We start from the raw sequence: 18,198 nt of genomic DNA, 5'->3' as shown, positions 1-18,198 counted from the left end.
CCCCCTCCAACAGAATGAGTTCCTGAAGAGAGGAGACTTCCTGCAAGATGTAACAGCCTCCCCCACCAGTTGAAGAGCCCCCCAGGTGGCTCGATGAGCTGGCGGAACCCTGCGCCAGGGCCGGGCCCCCATACACCCACCTGCCCACAACCCCGGCAACACACCAACCGGGACCTAAGCCCCCAAGGCCCAGCCAGGGCCCCAGGGCAGAGACGGAGCACCCCCAGAACCTCACGCCCACCCCGGACCCACCCACGGGCAGCCAGGCTATCAGGTCAGTAACCCACGTCCGTCAGCACAGACCTTCCCCTAGCCCCGCTGCACGCAGCCACGAGGAAACCGTCACCTAAGAGCCAACAGAGCCCTTAATAGGCCATGACCGCAATCCCCTGGTTGAGCTCTCCAAGGAAGATGCTCCTGGGGAATCCCCCGACACCCCAAGCCTGTCCCTACCCCCACACCAATGACATCAGCGAAGGTGAGACCAAACTATGCCCCCCCACCCCCAATAGGTGATGGAGCTGATCAACGGAGCCCAGAGCAATTGATCTGATGTGGTGGCAGAGGCTGCATCAAGACTAATGTAATCTAATAGATAATTTCTATATTGGTTAGAATTAGGATTATTTTTATTTTTCCAGTTCATGAGGACTGTTTTCTTGGCTATGCATAGGGCAGTGAAAACCATATGGGCGATATTCTTTTCTGAAGTGACATTATCTAAGCTGCCCAACAAACACACTAAAGGGGAAGTTGGAATGTTACAATTCAGACACTTCGATAAATCTTCACATATCTCGCGCCAAAACATCTGAACTGGTGGACAGGACCAAAGAGCATGGATATAACTGTCCAGTGTATTGGTTTGGCAGTATGAGCAGTTGTTGGTAGACGTAAAGCCCATCTTGTTGGCGCTTTGCTGGTGAAGCTGTTGAGGATTTATTCAAAACTGAAGGCACACTGAACCAGCGTGGCCACCACAGTATCCTGTAGTGACATACCATCCCGTCTTGTTTGCGTTTAGTTGGACCAGACAATGACCCCAAACACACCTCCAAGCTGTGTAAGGGCTATTTGACCTTGAAACAGGAAAGAAAAGAAAAGAATTTGAAGCAGAAAAAGATTTAAACTGTTAAAAATTTCTATGAAAACGATTTATATTTCAAATTAAATAATTAGAATTTCAGTTTCAAATCACTTTCAGATGAATGAAACTTTTGACCCTGATTTAGCTGTATACAACACCGTAAACATAGTGGAGGTGTCCAGTTAAATGGTAAATGGACTAAATCTTATAGAGTGCTTTTCAATGCTCCCAAAGCACTGAAAGCACTTTATACAACATATCTCATTCATCCATTCATACAAGCACTTTTCTCTATATTTTTTCTACATAAGTGCTTTCTAGCTAACATTTACGCACATCCATATTCCGATGGCTGCATCTGAGAGCAAATTGCCCAAGGATATCTGGGCTACAGGCTGGAGCAGCCAGGGATCGAACCACCGACCTTCTGATCAGTAGATGACCACCAGTACCTACAATGAACATTGCTTTGATGCTCTTTATTTGGAAATTTTCACGTAATTGGCATGGTGATGTAGTTGCTAAACAACTGCCTTACACGTGAAATGCCATTTGTTTGATTCTGAAAGCAGATGCAAACACAGTCTCCGGGGATCATAGGACGTTTTGTTAGCTCTGGTTCTGAGCTAACAAAACGATCCTTAAGTAAAAGGATTATGCTATTAGTATACAACTGTACAAAATCAAACATGTAGCTCTATTGCTATGGCGATCACTTGGCAAATACAAGAGATACCTGAAAAACATCTTAATTTGGGAATCCATGGGGATATTTGAGCAAGCCTCGAGTGGCCATTTCAGGAACTGCAGTTTTTGGCACTTCAAACACAAATGTTTGCTAATGTCGAGTAGTGTGGATAGCAAAACAAAAGCATGACCTACAAATGTCTGAAGCATCGTTTTAGTTTTTTCTTTCTGTTCCATCATAATGGATATAAAACAACAACGCATTAATCTCTATGTAGTTTTGCACGCACACATGGCAACTCAGCCAACAGCCTCAATCAGTCAACTGTATTCTTGCAGCCTGGCACAGAAACACACATGCTGTCCCCACCTGGGTTAGAATACAATAAGACGCAAGTGGTTTTTAAGAAAAATAAATGAATGCTCTGAAGTAAATGTCTCTCTGAAAGTGAATGTAACCTTTACCAGGTGCTGCAAATCTTAGAAAAAAAATCTGTTGATGCATCTCGGTAGAAAGTGGTAAATCTGAGTGACAAATAGAGTTTTATAATACAAAATGTAGCCTGGGGATTGGGAAAGAAAGGGACAAAACAGGAAATAGTGAAGAAGAGGGAGAGAAAAAAAAGGAAAAGGGAATGAAATGTAAACATGAAAAGAAGGTCAAGGGGCTTTTAAGTAAATAAAGTGAGCCAATGTGAATCAAGCAAACAACAAAACTCTATAAAAAACAGTTCTTTCTTTGTGTCTCCTAAGGCTATGGCGACCCAGTGCAGGCTGATGTCATGTTTGGTGCAGTATACAGATGTCCCCTTGCTGAAGACATGCTGAAGTAGATGCAGATCAGGAAGCAGCTGTGTCTCAGGCCACTGACTAGACAATAGCATTAAGAGAAGCCGAGGGAGATCATTCTGTCCCATGATGGTCTGACTGTGTGCATTTATTCTGTTTATCTTTCGCCAGCAGGAGTTTATTTTGAGGACTGCTTATGCGATAAGGTGGGGGAAAAAACACCGTGACAAAAGCCCAAAGAAAGAAAATGCAAAGAAAATGGAGGAGTTATTGTCCTGTTGCAGTATATTTGCTTGTGGACCTATTGCCTATTTCATAGCTTGTGCCCTTGGCCTTTCATCTATGAAAGTTTCGATTAATATGTGAAACTGCTTCTGAAAAAGTCACTTTACCTTTAGTTGCCAAGCAACCGTCAATCTCTAGGGGTGAAAAAAAGAAGCCTGCAGAGAGGTACCAAAAACTGCAGTTCCTCGAGTGGCCACCAGAGGCTGGTTCCAAAAGGGAGTAGGCTAAATGTCATGCTCAACTCAACAGCTGCACAGCTACAGGCTGTAAACAAAAGATGGACATGGCCCATTGATTTGCCCAATGGGATACCCCAAGTTGGGAATTATCATTGCATCTTTTTGATTTGCAGCCAAACATTATCACACTGATATCAACCATACAGTAAAGTAGTGAAGTTATTCTCCTTTTGCCCTAAATGCGTACAATTTAAGAAAAAAATGGATTCCAAAGACAAGGCCTTTTTGTCTGAATGGCAACCAGAGAAGAGCACTTCCATTCTTGCTTTACTTTTTAGACCTGTAAATATAAGAAAAAACCTTTGGGCCTCTATGGATGGTTTCTTTCTTTATAAGTAGGCCAATAGCTGCAGCCAGTAGCTGGTAGCCCTCTAGAACTTCTTCAGGTTGCTAAGTCCATCTATACAGTCTATGCTCCATGAAAAAAAAAAAAAAATCAGTTTTTGCCTCAACTTTGCACTTTTCAAACCCCATCCATCTATTTTCTTCCACTTGTCCACTACAAGGTCGCAGGGGCCTGGTGACAGTCAATCAGACATCGAACACAAAAAGCTAGACAATGATTCATACCTATAGGCTATTTAGAACTACCAGTAACCCTAACCCATGTCTTTGGACTACACACAGAAAACTTCAAACTAGAGATGGACCGATCCGATATTACGTATCGGTATCGGTCCGATACTGACCTAAATTACTGGATCGGATATCGGAGAAAAATAAAAAATGTAATCCGATCCATTAAATATCACGAAAGCACCTCGCAAAACTTGCAACACGCCGTAACTCACCTCAGAACGTATGCATCACGTGATAGAGCAGCTGTGGCATGCAGGACCTGTCGGTGGTCTGGATAGCATGTGGAGCTTCGCTAGCAACCTGGCATTTCATCTCCGACAAAGTTATCCCCGAGAGAAGTAAAGCAAGTGTGTAAGTCCATCTCTGAATGTTTGTAAAGCATTCCCACGTTAAGCTTAACAAGCGACTGCCTCTCGCTCTCCGGCTGCTACTTCAATCGTGAAACTGCTTAAATTAGCTGATCGGCTTTTCTGTCGCGAGTCTGTCTCTCGTTTGTTTTTGGTCCACTTTGCGCCAGAAAGAGCAAACCAGCGGCTGAACAACAGCAGCACGTTTAAGCTTGATAAGCTGTTGTTAGAATTTATTTAATATTACTTTCTACACCAGGATCTTTTTCTACGTAGCTGACGGCTGGTAACTGTGCAGGGGCGGATCTAGCAAAGTTTAGCCAGGGGGGCCGATAGGGCATTAACTGGGAAAAGGGGGCACAAAGACATACTTTTCTTTCTTATTCTCATTTAAAATGTCTAGCTTTTAATAAATAATTATCTGACACCCAAAGTTTTAATTTGATGTAAAATGAATAGAAGTCAATTACTGTACATAGTGACTATTAAGTCTAATATATATACCCTAGTAAGCTATAGTACTTTTTACTTTGGGAAGGTACCATCTGTGCAGTCTGCAATTTTGTTGAAGAAAGATGTTGAATCTATTTAATATTTCTTGAAAAATAATTGATTTCTGTGCATTTTTTTTCACACTGCATCAAATTAAGGTTGATTACGTCGATTAAGCATCATGAGGTGGCGCGTGAGGGGTGGTTCCCTATTTTTTATTTATTTAATTTTGTTGTTGCTGGGAGTTGGAACCCTATTAGTTAGGTTGCTTAATATTTACGCTAAGTACTCTTTAAAATACCAGAATAGGGAGGATGGTGTAGGTCTAAGTTTATTAGATTGATCAGTATTGCTGAACTATGAAATATTTTTTTTGTATACAGGTATAACAGAATAGCTTTAGTGTAGTTGTTGTTTTAAACTTGAGTATGAACTTGCAGACTTGCAAAATGCAGCAAGATATTTTAAAAAACAGTTTTGTTGATTAAAAAACACTATATCGGATTCATATCGGTATCGGCAGATATCCAAATTTATGATATCGGTATCGGTATCGGACATAAAAAAGTGGTATCGTGCCATCTCTACTTCAAACTACACAGACTGGTTCCTGAGCCTGGTTCTGCTGGAAGTTTCTTCCTGTTAAAAAGGAGCTTTTCCTTCCCACTGTTGCCAAGTGCTTGGTCATAAGAGGCAGTTGTTGGGGGTATAGTAGGATCTTTATCATATAATATTAACTGTGTTGAGGCTACTGTTGTGATTTAAATATGTGAATAACATAAAATTGAACTGGATTGAAACCCTCAACCTACTTGCTGTGAAGAGACAGTGCTAACCATAAAGCTACCGTGCCACACATTTAGAGTTCTTCCAACTCTAAAATAAGTATTGTGACTCATGCTGCTGCTGATAATAAAACATCACACGGTACGAAATGTTTTAATTCTGACAGAATTGAGAGCATCATTATCATAATTTCCTGCAGCAGTAAAGGCTTATAAAACAGTTTTTCTTCATTGTGTTTGCTATTTATTCATCACAGAATGCTCTACAGCTCTGATCACATCTGCCAAAAAAATGAGGGCATTAGAACAGACACAGTTTACCCTTTTAAAACTAAGTTTTAACCTCAACTCCTTCCCATTCACAGCTTTTCACTTCATTACAGTGTTGGAAATTCATGTATTTTCAACACGGGCGGCCCCAGTTGGAAACAACGCCTGATCTGTGCAGGATAATACAGGACCATCACATAGACTAGCCAACACTACCCACTGTTCTCTTTGGATGAGAGAGAACGTCACATCAAACTGCATGCAGAAACTGGGCTGTTTAATGCTGCCTGGCTCCCCGACATCCATGCATACATTTGAGATCAAAATCCTTTAAAAACTCATTCACCAGTTATTCTTTTTTTTCTCCAACTGCAACAAAAGTCACTGTGTGAGACAGCAGTAAAACGCTGACAAGTGGAACTTTGCTTCAAGTCTAGTTTTAACTGAATGCGTGCTAAAATGAAGAGGTGACCTTAGTGTTGCAGTTGTGTTTGGCAAGGTAGCCATGTCTTCCAGCTAATGAGGTGACATTAAACTGACAAGAATCAGTGCTCGCTTTGACAGAATTACCTGTAGATCAGCAACAATTGGAACAAAAGAGGCCACAAAGACTTTTCTCTGTTCAGAAGATATTTCTGCAGTCATACTTCCAAAACTATGATGGGATTAGCCCAGAGCTGGTTGCTCAGGCTTTAAAAATCTAACAGCATGCCACATTTCCTTCTCTTTTATTTTCCTTCTTTCTCATAAGCCTGAAGCAAGTAGAGTTTTTAGTGTGAAATGGCACAATTAAAACTCATTCCCAAATGTCCCAAGACCAGAAGTAATAGAAACATGATACATGGGCGGAGCAATTTTATTTCTACAACAATACAAATCAAGCTTCTCTCTTTATGGTAGGCTTACCAGTGTGCAAATCACCTTTATATATCTAATATTTTTTAATATTTTTTAATCATCTGCTAAAAACTTGTATTAACTGACCCAAGGCTTCCCTTGGAGTTCGTGGCACTGCAAAGCTTAAAACCATATTACCCGTGTATCAATTATGGATTTCCATTTAGGATGGAGGCAGAGGCAAATCTGATAAATGAACTTTAAAAACATTTTTCTTTATGTCTAAAAGTGGAAAAGTCTGTTACAACGCAAATGTTGATTACGAAGAAAAAGTCTATTACAAAGACTAAATTCAACCTCATTTGAACTTTTCCTGAAACTGGGTTGCATTTGATTCAAAGGTTTAGTCCAGATTGGGTTGTCGAGAACAAAATGCGAAAGCAAAATGAGCCTCCAGAGGGTCAAAATTACTGTTCGTATGTGCCAGTGTAGCAGGGTGCTGCAGTGGTTGGCACTGCTGTCTCATAGCAGGAAGATTATGGGTGTCATCTAGATGGTTAATTAGGAAGAAGAGTTTACTTTCAATTTTGAACCAAATTTAGATGTAATTTCTAGACATCTTTACAACGACCTAAAGAGAAAGGTTTTTCCATTTTCAACCAAATCTCCAAGCACCTAGTAAAGTCATCTTTGTAAGTTTTTATCTGTCTTGGGTGAAACTTGTATGAAAAACATACAAGAGTGAAAACAGATATAAGATCCCTTGAAAAATTATATAAATGAAACTTGTATGTTTTGGATACTTACTAAAACAATACATGAAAGTAATGAGAAAGTGGCCACTTTCATGAGTAAATCATATAAGCCTTATATGACTCACTATATGAAGTAGGCCACATCTTATGCAAGTCTTTCATAAGTTTTTCTATTTCTTTTCCATATGGGTAATGATTTAGCTATAGCTTTCGCTAAAGGTCAAGTACAGTTTAGTGCAAAAGCCACTCTGAATGTGGCCACTTTGTTGGAGCTTCTGGTGAAACCAGCATTTATCCCAGCTAAAATTTTTATTTATGTTCACTGTTAATTATTCACATGTCAAGATAGATTTAAATTTTTTTTTACAGAATTGTCGTCAGAAAGACAGTTTCTGGGAAGCAAAAACCAACCATGCAATCAAACCATGCTCAAACATGATTGGTTAATAGCATTCTGACTTCAGCTGTACTACAAAATAAACCAGAAAACTAGTCCCAACCTAGAGATTCTATATATTCATAGGAAAAATCTGGAAGCAAATATTCATGCCTTGGCTATACATGGACACAGAAAGCTGGAAACCCAACGGTGGTGGGAGTGTGCTTCGGGGGAATCAAGTCAACTTCATTAGAAGAGCTTGGATAGTTGAAACTGATGCCATGAGGCCATAGCCACATTGCGTCTGCTGCTGTCATCACCACTGTGGGACTCACCACAATAACAAATAAAATGAAGGGGAAGCTTGTTGCAGCTGAAGCTTGTTATCTTCTAACATGTGGTTACAAATTTAACATGGTCCATTTCTGCCCAAACCACAATCATTTCCTAATCCTAATTCAATTCATAATCAGTGCACACAGGCCACAAAATCAAACCTCCTCCTTTAATCATGCTTGACATTAATATACCCTTGTATACATCCATATGGCAAATCTCATATCAGGCACACTGTGTAAGCTGATTTCTCCTGCCTGCTGTCGATGCTTCATCTGCAAGGTGCTTTGGAACCTGCCTCCACCAAAGCTCCTCTTTTTCATGCTGCGTCTGACTTAATCAATGTCATGTCTGATGTCACTGATGCCTGCTCTGTTCTGTACCTCAAGGGTGGGTCTTGCTTCTGCTCTCTCTGCCTGAGGCTTCCCATGTATGCACATGAAAGGGCAAGGAGGTGTGCTCTTCCTGCCTTAGGCTTTCCACCTATGCCAGAACAGAGGCATACCACCAACTATACACAGCTGTGGAAGGACTTTTTTTCTTTTTTAACTAAAGCAGTCTTGACTAAAGTAGTTTTGTTGCCTAAACTTAACCAAGCAGTGACTGAAAGTGGCCGAAAAGTGAAAAACATTGTCTTGTTCTTCAGCCTCTTCATGTAGACTTCAAAATAGGGCAATAAAGGACTCTTAACAAGGAGTGAGAATCTGCTAGTGTCAGAGCAAAAAAAACTAATTAACTGGAAAACCAATCATGGTCCAGTATGCAGCTTACAGAAATGATATGTGGGAGCTTGAAATCAAATGCTCAGACATCTGTTATCCAGCAGTACCAGAGATAAAGTAAAATATTTCCAGAATGGGAATGGGAAAAATGGGAATTTTAAACTAGCCTATTTGACCGTTGAACACCATAAAAGACACTTCTGATTGTTAAAAGCATTTCTGATTCTTTTATTACTCATAAAACTCTCTGTATGGGTGTTTTAATGGCCGGTGACTATAAATATCAACAGTTATATGCATTCTAAAGACAATTTCACACATTGTTCCACCAGCTAGATTGGTAGTTTATTGTTTCTAGAACGGTGCAACAGAACAGAAACTCAAGCAGACACTTCAGGGTTAAGGAGCTTCTAATGCTGGGCTCAGACTCCAGGAGTTTTATTCCCTCTCCCAGCATTCGAGGGGGAGAACTATCTGGTGCAGAACTTTGCTCGGCCCAGATATTCTGCTATTTACAGAACCACTCTTAAACCTTCCAAACTGCTCACAGACTCAATGGGACCGTCCTAACTATATTTAACACGCTTCATATTTAGGATTCAAATTCAGGATGATGATGACTGATTAGGTCAGCACTTTTACAACAGCAATGAGAAAGCCTAGAAGGAGACAGATGTAAATGAGAGGATATCTGAAATGAAAACCCAGAAATATGTAACTGTTCATTACTGTTATGGGATGAAGGAAAGGTAGAACACAACTACAGATACAAAGTTATTGCAAAGATCAGTTAACGAGAGTTAAAGTCTCCTCATGTTTTCCTCACTGTAAACTATTGGCAGCATTACACCAACTTGTTGAGCCAATCTATATTTTTGCTGCACACCAAATCACATGAGCTGGTGTGTGGCATCCTTTAGCAGGATAATTATTATTTAACTGATACAATTACTGATGCTGTTTTGAGTCTCCTTGGAAATAAAGAGAAACTAAGATGAGCAAAGTTGGGTTGTTGACAGTATAGTATCATGGCATTCAATATAAAAAGCAAACTTTCATTGCATTATAATGAAAGCAATGAACAACAAGCCTCCAACCCAGACAATAACCACAACCTAAACATGTAACACAACTGTCCCGAACGGTTAGACAGATTGTTGCTCCATCTTTTGCATTTTACGGATTTTTCCCGTTACTGTGTTGCTTCGATTATATTGGCCCGTGAGGTGTGAAGTAATTGGACTTTTGACAATATCAGAAATCTGTCTTCATTTCTTTAAATGAAAGTGCAGCTCTGCTAACAAAAGCGCCTGCTATGTGTGGGCACCTGCAACTGTCGGATGTGGGCCATTCATCAATGATTCATGGCCGCTGCTTCAGGAGCATATGTCATTTCTCTTTTTTTCATCTCCAAAATAAAATAAATAAATATCAAATAAAAAATGGAGAGACATTATTACTCTGGGGAGCAGTCGAGCAGAAACGTGCCTGAAGGTGATGTGTCTCTTCCGGAGAAAACATTATCACCTTGCCACATTTCTATCACAGTGAACATGAAGCTCCATTAAAACATATTAGTCATGCACTTGTGTGTATTTGTTTATGTGTGTTTAATGCGTGTAATAGTTTAGGAAAACATTCCTAAGTTAATTTCGGAGTTAATTATCTAGTATTGGCACTCGGTGGAGAGATATCTGACTTTGGAGAATGATATTATTATTTCTGGCACCGAGGGAGTGATGCATCATTTCCCACTACAACAGATGAAACAGCAAATGGGAAGATTATGAATTCAATCTGGAGGCAGAACAAACACACACATACATGCGCTCACGGGCTCATTGTGCATCTTATTCCCAGTGTCTCAGACCAAACTTGATGTTATGAGATGTACTCATGAGCAACTACTCCATCAGCCGGAGTGCAGACGTGTTTTTTGTCACTTCCAGACAGTGGACACACACACACACACACACGTATCTGTGCATTCGGTTTACTCCACATCTAACAACAGAGAGTCAAACAAAGGAGCACTCAATAAAACCTTGCATGTCAGACGGTGATATTAAAATATTCAGCTTGTGTTAAGTCAAGCCTGTTTAGTGTGAATGAGTCCCTTAGTCAAGCTCTTAAAGTCAATACTGGCTAGGGCTGCTACGCTAAGAGAGACAGACAAAAAGGAAGGAAAAACACTTTCAGCTCAAACAAGCAAAATAGCCACAAAGAGCCTCTGTGCCATGTTCATAAAACCATAAACGCATTCATTAAAATAAATAAATAAACGGAGGTAAAACAGAGACAGCCTGATGTCAGCGTTTCTTTGAAACTCATGAGCAGAAATGTGCCCTGGATTCCAATGAGGGAGGTTTCACAGCTCAGAGGGAAAGTTTAGCTGCGGGGAGGAACGCACCCGGCTCACTCTGTTCGGGTGGAAGAGCTCAAGACACAAGAACACCGCAGGGCGGAGAGCATCAACACTCATGAGCCCCACTTCCTTAAAGGTTTCTCTCCACCTACTGTCAAATGGATACCGGTAGACATCAAAGCTGGAGGGAAACACCACGCCCCCCACTTCATTTAAAGCATAGACACTTCACACCTGACAAACTCTATCTTCTCTAGTTATTTCAGCCCGTCTCTCCTGGTTTGATATTATCAGTGTCAAGCAGAGTGCCCCCTCCTCCCCCCAGCCCTGTGATTACATCACATACTGTATGTAAAAAATAGCACACACCCCTTCAGAGCGTGAAAACTGAAGCCTTAAACATGCATACTTTTTAATGTCCTGTTTTCTCCTGTTGGTTTGTTGTTTAGACGTCTATGGGAAAGAGGCCATCAGCTCCCTAGACTCATACCCACTCTTTATATTTTTGTGATTTTAAGTTTAAGGGCTCAGTTGCTAGTGTGACATATTATTAAATATAAGATGATGTTTAATTTGGAAATTGTGAGCATGTAGCGAGTCTTTGTTTTAGAAAGAGACCTGCTACGTACTTCTCTGGTTTCAAAAAGCTAAGATGGCAATGCTGAAAATGCTTTAAGTTCAGTCAATTGCTGGCCACCAACTGATAGGTAGATGAGTATGTATGATTTCAGCTGTCCAAGATTTTCTTTGGATGACTAAAAACCTGCAGATATAGATGAGAGATGAGATAGCCTTTATTTGTCAGTTGCAGTTGCCCACAACTGAGATGACATACCTTGCCGACTGTACATACAATACACAAACATCACATTGGGGAGACAGGTCAGGCTAGGTAGCAAAGGAACAAAACAGTGAAATGTGTAACACAAAAGGATAATCCAGGAATGCACTTATTACATCACACCATAACACAATAAAACGCAAGCAACATAGGAGAATATTCCAGTGTGTACAGCTGGATCTGGGACCACTGCAATCTTTGATCGTGCCTCCAGCTGATCCGCTGTCCACATCGGATCTGAGGTAAGCATCGGAGGAGGCGCTGGATTTGGGGAAGGGATGGGGATGGTAAGGGCATATTAGTATCAGTGTGCATGTGTGCGTGTGTGTATCCCGTGTTCAGCTGAGAGAAAGTGTCACCACGCCCGGTTAAGCGAAGGTCAACAGTCTCCAGTGGACCCATGTGGCCTTGAAGGGGGGACAAAGAGTTCTGACAACAGTCCTGTTATCATGAAAGAATTTTCGTTGTTCCAGTCAGCTTCGACCTTGGCAGGACTTCAGCTGGCACCAGTGGGATAGCTGCATGAGTGAAGATAATGAATGTTTGGGTTTAGTGTGAACAACTGCATCCAATTTTGACAGTTGGTCTAATGTTCGTCACTGGTCACCAATTCTCTCAATCCTCATTCTTCTTCTCCAAGATCTTATCCATATTGCAGAGCCATGAGCGTCTCCAAGATTGTATCCATATTGCGTTCAATAAACAAAGTCTGAGTACTCACAACCCTGCCCATCATCTATCATGTCGGCCAGCCTTGTGGGATTTTGAACAGCTGTAGCTGCCTCTTGTTCTTCAATAAGCCAGGTCTGAGCCAGCTCCAATCAGCCAGAACTCTGTTATCATGTTTCCGAATTGGTAGATGTCGTTCAATGTCCTCCATCGAGAGTGTCGCCAGACACAAGACGTAACCGACCATCGAGTAGCCGGCAGCAAGTGTCTCAGCAGGACAATCGGGCTCTCCCAAGCCCAGGAGGGTGTCAATTTCGTAGGTAGATATAGGTTATTGTGTGCTTTTTAAAAAAAAAAATATTTAATTAAATCCAATTCCAATTAAATTTTCTTTTTTTTTTTTTCTTTTTTTTTTCTTCCTTTTATTGTTTATTTTATTTTCACTTACTGAATACGGGACAGACTTGACTGGGGGAAAGAAGGGGAGAAAGAAAGAGGGAAAGAGAAACAGCTGAGAAGAGGGACGGGGGAGAAGGGCAAAAAACAAAAACCAACAGAATGAGCAGAAAGAAAAAAAGAAATAAAAAATGCATATATCAATCACCTGGATCACCTGCTGAGAAAGAAAAAAGAAAACAAGCAGAAGAGAACAAGAGTAATAGAATAAACAGCATCACAATGATATATGGGAATATGACAGTAAATACTAAATATTAAACATTATTGTGCAGCACATAAGATCAACAGAACACAGTGTGCTTTGAGGTAGGAGCCAAAAAGGGTGTAGTTTGTGGGTGTGATCACCCATGTGTACACCTGTGAGCATGGACGCGCTTGTTTTTTTAAAAGGTTCCTTCATGTAATGATCTGCTAGAGGGTGTGGGGGGGCCACAGCCCCATCCTCCAGGACATGAAGCAGGTATGGAGGAGATCAAAACTCCAGACATCCAGAGGCCCCCAGAACACAAGAGACCAAGGAAGACCAACAGAGGGGCAGCCGCGCCACTGTCCCAGAAAGAGCTGAGGAGAGTCCCAGATGAGGGCTCACTCAGCAGCCGCGGAGCAGAAGCCAGGGGGAGTTGCAGTGACGCGCCCGTGAGCTCCGCCGGCAGCCAGCCGTGCCTGAGTGACTGAGCCCCAGGCCGAGAGGCCGGGGGCACCCCACCTCCGAAGTGGCCCGAGCGAGCCCCAGGCTCCAGGCCCCGATAAGCGGCCGCCAAGGAGTGAGCCGGTGTGTACCTGGACGCCCATCCCCGGACACAAAGAACCACCAACGCACCGATGTCTGAGGGAGTCCGCCACTGGCAGGGGAAGTGGTGGTAGGGGGAGATAGGCCTCCAAACCTTGGAGGGCCTAAGATGTCCCCAGAGAGGTGGCGCCTGACACCCAATCTGACATATAGACACAGACATACAGGCACACACAGATACAAACATCCATTCCCACCCTCATGCTCTCATATGCACTTACTCCACACTCAACCAACGTGGAGACAGACATAAAGAGACGCTGTACACACGATCACACTCCCCAAGCGTACTCTACAAACCGGGTCTAGGTACCCTTGCCCCTGGAGGTGGGAACTGCACCCAGACCCAGGTGGTGTTACCCTTTTCCCTGCGGTGGGGGGAGGCAGACCGCCCCGACTCCGCAGCAGCAGGGAGGCCCCACACTCCAGACCGCAGTCGGATGGCCAACTACTCCTAGCACCCCCGCTCCAGCAGGTCGCAGAGAATGGGGGTGAGAGAAGACTCCAAACCTCCCTCCACCCGCTCATTGTAGTGTTGATGCATGTGTGTTCTAAGGTGCATTTAAAACCCAGGAGGGCATGGAGCTACCTGCCAGAGAGCAGCAGGTAAGCGCATGGTCCCTCCTGCTAGCCCTCACTGTCTACGTGTATTTAACCTTGAGAGGTGGGCAACGACACCAGGGGTGGGGTGTACACCCTGATGGTCTTTTGGATTCCGTGTATCGTGCCCACCCCCAAGATCCTATATGTATGTGTAATGAGAGTGTGAGTAATGTGAATGTCTAAGTTGTGGGATAAAATTGAGGCAGAGGCAGCCAGAAGGGGACAGAGGGGGGGGGGTAGCCTCCTCTGCACCCTGGTGACATACCCCTACTCCAAGGTCCTGCATGTGTGGGTGGTTGTGGTGGAGCGGGAAGAGGGAGGCAGCTGGAGATTGGGAGGGAAGGAAGGGAGGGGCAAGTGATCCCTCCCTGGGGCCAGCTCCCCCGCTGACCCCAGTAGGCACCCCCATACTCCGCGACCCGCCAGGGAAAGGGGGCCCAGGCCCATCCAGACCGGGGCCCAGTGCAGCAGCGCCTCCCGGCCCCACAGAGCCCGGGACAGTCCACCCAACCCCACCACAGAGCAAACTGCACCCACCGCACCATCCACTTCAATTTTCAATATATAGCACCAAATCACAACAACATTTGCCTTAAGGCCCTTAATATTGAGAGGTAAAGACCCTACAATAATACAGAAAAATCTCCTAAGAGCGAGGACTTTGGCGACAGAGGGAATGAAAAACTCCCTTTTAACAGGAAGAAACTGCCGGGCACAGGGAGGGTTATTTATATATTAATTGTCAGGTTTGTATATATTGTGTCTTAAATTTATTATTATTATTATTATTATTATTATTATTATTGTTATTAAGAAGAAGAAGAATAGTTATTATTATTATTAGTTATAGTTCTTTTACCAGTTTAATGCTGAGATGTACACAAGAGATCCGCTGTGCAAATGGCAAACAAATCCAATAAGCTTGGACAGAGAAACCCCCGGAAGAAAAGGCAAACAGACATATACAGTGAGAGCTAATGGTTTCTAATGGTCTGCGCTTATCCAACTTAATGTGTCTCTCAAGCTATTTATAGCATACCCATGCACTCTTTCCTAAAACACATCAGTGGCCACACTTTCAACATGTAAATTAATCAGAACGTTTTTTTGTATAGTATTTTTTTTCTCTCTTATTTTCTTTTCTAAATGTACCTGCATATTGTTCACATGTTGAAATAAATTACCAAAATTACCAATCAAATCACCTTGAAAAATACAGCCTAAAGTTTGCAGTATTTTTTCTCCAGAAGAGCTAAGTAATATAAAAGCTGCAGTGGGGAAAAACTAGTTAACCAGAGTGATGAGAAATGTTGCTATACTACATTTTGCAAAGCTTTCTTTTTAATTTTTTGTTTTATGTGATTTTGACATTTACTGTGTTATTTGAAATTAATTCTGCTCCTTAAAAGCTCGCGCTAACAACATTTTAAATAGCTACATTTAAATTTGAATTTATTATATACACTTAAAGGAATGAAATAAAAACTGAACCCTAGTATAAACTGTCTTGTTTCTACTGGAAAGGAGCCAGATGCAGCATATATTCTGAGTCACAACTGATGTCCACATCCCCAGCAAGACTTCATGATCACAAAGAACACCCAAAGTGGCTCTTTATCAGTCTTTGACTATCACATATCATATTTATTTATTTCAATACTGTATATCAATGGAAGAAAGAGCCTGTTTCCAGAACAGAAAGCTATTATATACCTTTAATTACTTTGCTTTATTGTAATTCTGCTCTGCTGGAGGCTAATTTGCTGCAAAGCAGAGATGTGGCATAGATTAGAGAGCACAATAAACATGCCCCTTGAATTAATTAACTTATTAAGTTGTTGTTAACAACAGCCGTGACTAGTGTTGGCTAATTGTGGCAATAAAAAGTTATTTGGAACATTATAACTAATAAAAGTAAAACATAAAAGTATGACACACCTTTGCAGTTAGGTTCAAGGTTCAAGGTTCAAGGTTCTTTATTTGTCACATGCATAGTTATACAAGTATAACACACAGTGAAATGTAGCCTGACACGCTCCTCGACATGTGCAAAAAAATTGGGGGGGGGTAGAGGAAAAACATTATATATATATGTATATATACATATGTAGTATATACATTGGGTGAATGTGCAGTAGTAGCAGCAAGCAGGTGAATTCTGTACATTAATATGAATAGACATCTGACTATTTTACAGGTTGAACATGACTGGATGTAGAGGAGACATGCAGTCTCCTCTACAATTACATTGTATATTGTATATATACATATCCATCCATTCGCTTCCGCTTATCCTTTTCAGGGTCGCGGGGGGCGCTGGAGCCTATCCCAGCTGTCATAGGGCGAAAGGCGGGGTACACCCTGGACAGGTCGCCAGTCTGTCGCAGGGCTAACACACAGGGACAGACAACCATTCACACTGACATTCACACCTAGTGACAATTTGGATTAATCAATTAACCTATCCCCACAAGCTGCATGTCTTTGGACGGTGGGAGGAAGCCGGAGTACCCGGAGAGAACCCACGCAAACACGGGGAGAACATGCAAACTCCACACAGAAATTTAACTAATAACCTCTGCAATTTTAGATAAACCGCAAATACCGTCTGCAATTTTTGGGGTAGGAAAACGTGTCTTGGAATGGTGAAATACCCCTGAGTGGAGGTTTGAAAGTAGCCAGTCAGAGAGAATTTTTCATCTCTCCTCTATCTCTGGCACATGCAGGCCTGTATCATAACCAGTTTATTGAGTGTAGCTATAGTGTTTCACCGAGTGTTCTTGTGCTTTTTGTTTTGTTCTTATTTAGGGTTCAAATGATAAAAATAAGCATTATAGGCATTTTTTGACAATAGCCATCGTTTTTTCATAATTTGCCCATTCTCTAGGAACGTAACCCCTGTGGATTTTGGGGGTCAACTGTATAAATAAACATTATGTGTTAAACAAGTCTTGCACTAGTGATTGAGTTCATAAACACATCAGGAAAAGGTCAGAAAAAGGTTCATTGAGGTCATAGAATAAGGACTCATTCACACAGCCGTAGAGACTGGTCGGTGATCTAGGGCAAAATGTTATTCTCCAACTGGTTATGAGTGGTTGCTGGCAGTTGCTGTGAAATTGACTGTTAAAGCCCCATTCCAAGAGGCCTGTTGGCGAAAAGCATAACTTTTGCTTTGAAGGTAAACATACTCTTTTTCGGCTTGTGTCACATATAAACAGTTTAACTACTGCTTGTTGAGGAGTGTAGGTATACAGACATCTTCATACAAACTAATGGGGACCACTGTAACATGCTATTAAAGCAGTTGATATGAGTTTTTTTTGTGCAGCACTGTAAACCTCTCTGCAACTATAGCGATAGCCAGCAACTATTTGCCAACCAGTTGCAGAATAAAGACTTTTCATGAGTGGCCAGTGATTGCTAGGTGGTCGTGATAAGTCCCTATAGACCTGCAGCTATTCACAGCAACCACTTGCAACTTTTTGGAGAATACGCAGTTTACTCACAGAGAGATTCTTTCCTATAAACGTCTACAGAATCTGACTTCGTTCAGAGTTGCCCCCTGCTGGTCATTAGAAAAAAATGCGGGTTTAAGGCACTTCTACAAGTGTGTCTTGTATGTGCTACACATCAGGAAAATGTACAGCACATAAAACAAAGAAACTAAATAACACATTTCTTGAATATCAGAAACAATGCTGACATTATAGCAAAAAAAGTAATAAAGTACAGTAACACATTAGGAAGAAACAGTAGTCAGACATCAGAACAAATGTTGCTATATTCAACTGTCAAATGCAATGACATTCAAAAGGTTTATAATTTAATTGAACATCATGACAAACTCAATGTGTGTTCGAGTTAGGGCATTAAGACCAA

The sequence above is a fragment of the Rhamphochromis longiceps genome, linkage group LG23, assembly GCF_057381845.1.
Source record: "Rhamphochromis longiceps isolate RC_006_pf linkage group LG23, R_longiceps_female_GT1.1, whole genome shotgun sequence".
Classification (NCBI taxonomy): domain Eukaryota; kingdom Metazoa; phylum Chordata; class Actinopteri; order Cichliformes; family Cichlidae; genus Rhamphochromis; species Rhamphochromis longiceps.
The sequence above is the reverse complement of the archived record's forward strand: the minus strand, read 5'-3'. Positions refer to the sequence as shown.